The sequence below is a fragment of the Kogia breviceps genome, chromosome 15, assembly GCF_026419965.1.
Source record: "Kogia breviceps isolate mKogBre1 chromosome 15, mKogBre1 haplotype 1, whole genome shotgun sequence".
Lineage (NCBI taxonomy): Eukaryota > Metazoa > Chordata > Mammalia > Artiodactyla > Physeteridae > Kogia > Kogia breviceps.
This window is the reverse complement of record NC_081324.1, coordinates 73,298,497-73,304,496: the sequence shown is the minus strand read 5'-3', so window position 1 is coordinate 73,304,496 and position 6,000 is coordinate 73,298,497.

The window sequence follows — 6,000 nt, the reverse complement described above, 5'->3', positions numbered from 1 at the left end:
ATTCTCTGGTATTTCTGCTAAGTAGGCAGATTTAGAAACAATGGGGGTGCGGCCTTGGATTTCGGTTTTGGTTTATTTATTTATTTATTTATTTTTGGTGTTGTTTGTTTGCCCTGGTGACCCGGAGTTCTAAAGAGGAGTCAGATTTGGAAACTTTTGCTGCGTGGAATTAGAGCGCCCTCTGCTGTCGATGAAGAGGATGACAATAAAACGGACGGAGGCACTCCCAGGCTGTCTGGTCCCTTCCTCCTTCAGGTGTTTTTCCTGCCTCGAGTCTTTGTTCCACCCTTCCGGGTCACTATGTGCCCAGATATGAGCTGGGCAGGGGCAAGGGGAGTAAAAGGAAGGCCAAGGCTCTCCCTGATCTCACAGAATTTACAATCTAATTGAACTGACAAGACATCTTCAGGAAATCATGAGAAATGCATTCAGAAACACTGGATGGGGCTCCATCCGGCAACTATTTCCTGAGCATGAGCTGTGTCTGGAGCTCCACTAGCATAGGTAATAGCACTTGGGAGCCCTGGGCGCCCAGGAATAGACATACCATGGTTCTTGCCATCTGTGGCTCACAGCCAGGTGGGGGTCCAGGGACAAACACCTGAGATGGGGGACAGAACTGTGGGCATCACGATAGCCTGGGGAATCTGGCTCATTGGGGGGGGGGAGGTACCATTCAAATAAAAATAACTTTATTGTTTTTCTATTTTATATCTATGAAAATAAATATTCATGTTAAACTATTCAAATAATACAGACAAGGATAATCAAGAAAGTAAAAACCACCTGAAATCTTACCACCTAGCAATAACTGCAAATATACCTTTGAAGACCATCTTTCCACATGGCTCACTGTGGTTTATACTGATACACGTACACACACCCAGTCACTTCATTATATATGCAATATTTTATTGAGGTTTCTTTTCTTTCTTTCTTTTAAGCTTGGGAAGGTTCATTGTTTTTAGTTTTTAAAAAATAAATATATTTATTTATTTACTTAGGCTGCGCCAGGTCTTAGTTGCGGTATGTGGGATCTTTAGTTGTGCCATGTGGACTTCTTAGTTGCAGCATGCATGAGGGATCTATTTCCCCGACCAGGGATCGAACCCGGGCCCCCTGCATTGGGAAAATGGAGTCTTACCCACTGGACCACCGGGGAAGTCTCCTTTTCTTTCTTTTTTACTAAGATCTTTACTGAAATATAATACATATACCATATAACTCACCCATTTAAAGTGGCAGTTCAATGGTTTTAGTATATTACCAGAGTTGTGCAACCACCATCATAAACTAATTTTTTCCCAATTTTATTGAGACATATAGTTGACTTATAACATCGTATTAGTTTAAGGTGTACAACACGATGATTTCATATACATCCATATATACTGTGAAACGATTACCACAATAAGATTAGTTAATATCTATTACCTCATAGAGTTACAATTTTGTTTTGAGGTTTCTTTTATTTCTCTTCCTCTCCTCCTGCTATTGTTTTTGTTTTTCTCTGCCAAAGAGAAATGATGTTGACAGCTTGGAATATGTCCTTTCACATTTTTCTCAAACACATACATACAACCACACTTATTGTTGATTTGCAGAGAACACTATTCAGTTCTCTGCCCTTTGATGCAAGGAGTGTGCACACTTTGGGCTTCACCCCAGATCCACTAAAGGAGCCCTTTGAGTGTGGAGTCAGGAATCTGAGTTTCTAATCCTCAACCCAAGGCTTTCTGTTGCTGCTGGTCCTGCTCCAGTGAGTTAGGGAAGGCTGGCTAGTGAAGGTTCATGTTGCTGTGGGAAGGAGAAGGGATCAGGAGGAGACCCAGGAGGATCTTGAAGATCTTGAGGTTCACAGGTGAGGGTCTCCAGGAAAACAGCTTGTGCAAAAGTCATAGTTGGGAGACAGTTTCAGGTATGCTCTGGAGATGGCAAATAGTGTGACTGGATAGAGAGTAGGCGGGGCTTAAGAGTCATATAAAGTGGGTGGCAGGGACTCTTATGTGGAGAACTTTTGCAAACGAAGGAAACTCAGCCTGGGTAATGGGAGTGGAACGGCTGTTTTAGTAATCAGGTAATGATTATCATTCAGTAGTGGGGAGTGCTTACAATGTGCCAGGCACAGTGCTTTCTGTGTATTACTTCATTAATCCTCCTAACAACTCACGAGGCAGATCGTATTTTCATTATCATTGTACAGAAGAGCAAACGGAGGCACAGAGAGGTTAAGCAAGTTGCCCAAGGTCACAAAGCTGGTAAATGTCAGAGCCAGGCTCAAGCCCAGGCAGTCTGGCTTTTAATCACTCTTTTATTCCCTCAGCACCTCAGTCTCCTCATCTGTAAAACCAACACAAAGGCGACAAGTCCAATGAACAGTTACGCTTAACCAGAACAACAAAACAACGATGACAACAAAATAATAGTAACAAGTATTTAGTGAGAGTGAACTGCCTCACAGAAAGAGGTAGTGTGGAATAGTGGTCAAGGGCTTGGATTCTGGCATCAAGGAGATCAGGGTTCAAATCCTAGCTCTGCCAAGCACTAGCTGGGCAGGTTACATAGCCTCCTAGAGCCTCAGTTTCCTCATCTGTAAAATGGGGATAAAAACACCTATCTCATGAGGCTGTTGAGATGTTAAATGAGAAAAAGCATGAAAATTGCATATACCAGCGACTGCTCAATAAAGGTTAAAAGGTTAAAGGTAATGGGGCTGGGAGGAAGAATAGTCCAAGTATGAATACAGGTGGGCCCCGAGGTGGGGGTGGTGGAGTGGTAGGGTTGGCGATTAAATTCCAAGAGCCCTGAGATTGGCTGACGGGGCACCCCTCTTGCGCTGCTTCCTAAGGCCAAGGAGAAGACTTGTGCCTTGCCAGAACTTCGGTTTTGCAAACATTTGCTCACTCAGTAGGCGAGAATGGTGATAAAGTTCACAACTACGGTTTACCGAACACCCTTTGTGTCCAAGACCATCCCTTAGGTCCGCAGTTCCCAAACTACGCCTCGAGGTGCCCCTGGGAGCCGCAGAATATTTTAGAGGATTTTTGAAAGGAACACAGCGACATCTCTCGGCCACCTTGCGCTAGTTCAAGGTAGCTTGCAGTTTGAATTTTAGATGATGTCATAACTTTATGAAGCTGGGTTTATGGCAGTTCTAATTTTTAAGAAAAAGTATCATGCAAAAATGATTGTGGAACAGGAAATGAAGGTGGTCATGTCCAATCTAATTCCAAAGTTTGAGCAGTTGTGTAGAGTGCAACAAATCTCTGCATTAGGTGTACAAAGTTGCCTCAAGCAACCCTAGGAGATCTACACCTCTGTTTTAGAAATAAGTCATGAAAGGCGAACTCAGTGCCTGAGGCCACCCAGTGCGGGGTTGGGGTGTGTGTGTGTGTGGGGGGCCCGTGAAACGCACACTAGGTCCTGAGTGATTCTCAAGAAGGCAAAATGCCTCTCCCAACCTCTGAGTCTGTTTAGATGTGTCCCCTGATTGTGGGGAAGGGCAGGCTGGGGGCTGGAACCGCCGTTTCCATTGTCTGTTGCCAAGTATCAATAACCGACACCCTTCTCATTTTCAGAGGGAGTCCTAGTCAGGGCGGGGGTGGCCAGGACAATAGCCTCTGTGTGTACTGGAGCTGAAGTTGGACCCTGGGGGTTCTCTCTCCTTAGACACCCTAGAGGGTCCCCCCTCCCCACGCCACTGTCCTCCTCCCAACTAAATCCACCTTCAGTCCCGGAGTCTCCAGTTCAGCCACCTGGCTGCCGGGGCGGGGGGACGACCCAGCAGTCAATGAGCCCAAAAGTTGTGCGAAGAACCCAGGCCCCACCCTGTCTGGCTCCCTCTTCTAGAGGAAAGTCTCTGAGGGCAGCTGCAGGCAGCAAGCAGCCTCCTGGACGGGGTAGCGAGGAGGAGAGCCATGAAACCGCAAAGGGACAGCACACAGCATCTTCCCTGTCTTTTAGCTGGACTTGAGAACTCTGCCCCCAGTAGTGAGCTGCCTGACCCCAAAGCTACTCGTGCTAGAGAAGAAGGGAAGTACTGAGAGAAATGTGGGGGGCCCACTTTCTCAAGGGGCAACTGCCAGCATCATCCTGTGCAGATGGCCGGGCTCTGGGAATAACAGTGCCTACTTCATAGAGTGGTTCTGAGCATTTCATACATTACTAAAGCCTGGTGCGGAGCTAAGTATATGTTGGGTGGTGTGCAATGAAATTTATTCATTCCACAAATATTACTGAGCACCTACTAAGTACGGATGAGGCAACATACTAAGCACTGTGAATACAGCCGTGAACAAGACAGACAAAAGCTCTGCCTTGGAGCGGGGGTGTGGGGCCCGACATTCTAGCAGAGGCAGACAGCCCATAAATAATAAACATCATACGTGTAAGTAAATTACAGAGCAGTGCTGTCCAACAGAGATAGAATGTGAGGCGCAAATGTAATTCAAAAGTTTCCAGTGAGGGGCTTCCCTGGTGGCGCAGTGGTTGAGAGTCCGCCTGCCGATGCAGGGGACGTGGGTTCGTGCCCCGGTCTGGAAGGATCCCACATGCCGCGGAGCGGCTGGGCCCGTGAGCCATGGCCGCTGGGCCTGCGCATCCGGAGCCTGTGCTCCGCAACAGGAGAGGCCACAAAAAAAAAAAAAGTTTCCAGTGGTACCATTATAAAAGTAAAAAGAAACAGGTGAAATTAAGTTTTAAAATATTTAGTTTTAAAATGAAAAACTTTCACTCAATAGATCCAAAATATTATCATTTCAGCCAGAGGCATTAGCCACATTTCAAGTGCTCATTGGCCGCATGGGCCTCACAGCTGCCGAGTGTGTCAGGTGAGTGCAAAAATAAAGAACTGATCAGCCCCTTTCCCCCTGCTGGCCTAGCATGGCCTGCAGGGAGGGCCTTCTGGCCAAGGGCACCTTCTCCCTTCCACCGTTGCCAAGCCTGACCCTGGCTCTGCAGACCCCCGAGAGATGCCCCAGCCTGGGGGCAGCCCCTCAGCACCACCCTGCCTACTCCAGGCAATGGCGCGCACCCTTTGTTGTGGGAGCTTAGGGCCACCCCAGGGGACAGACAGCAGGAATTTTTTTCCAGGCTCTTACCGGAAGAGGGAAGAGTGGTGGCTGAGGATGAGGTGGGTTTTTTTTTTTTTTTTTGCGGTACGTGGGCCTCTCACTGTTGTGGCCTCTCCCGTTGCGGAGCACAGGCCCCGGACGCGCAGGCGCAGCGGCCATGGCTCACGGGCCCAGCGCGGCACGTGGGATCTTCCCGGACCGGGGCACGAACCCGTGACCCCTGCATCGGCAGGCGGACTCTCAACCACTGCGCCACCAGGGAAGCCCCGAGGATGAGTTTTTGCCTAGGACTGGCATTAGTGGGAGGTGAGTGAGGGTTGGAACCTGCCTTTATTTAACATTTTGATCTTTTTTGTTCATCACAGATTTTTGGCATTAATTTTTCAAGTTAATGAAAAGTATATTTTATTGATTCATAGATCATAAAATTTGCCCTTTTAACTTGCAAACTTCAGTGGTTTTTAGTAAATTCGCAGAGTTGTGTAACATCATCCCATCAATATTAGAACATTTCCATCATCTCCAAAGAAACCCTGTACCCATTAAGCAGCCATTCCCTGTGCCGACGCCCACCTCCCCAGCCCCCAGCAACCATGAATCTACTTTCTGTCTGTATGGTTTTGCCTATTCTGGATGTTTCCTATACATGGAATCATACAATAGATGGTCTTTTGTGTCTGGCTTCTTTCACTTAGCTTGATGTCTTCAAGATTCATGCCTACTGTAGCATGAATCAGGACTTCATTCCTTTTTATGACCAAATAATATGCCATTGCATGCACAGACCACATTTCTTCTATCCATTCATCCAATGATGGATATTTATGTTTTTTCTATTTTTTAGCTCTTGTGAATCATGCTGCTGAGAACATTTGCATGCAAGTTTTTGTGTGGACATTTCTCTTAAGTTCTTTTGGGTTTTGCATTA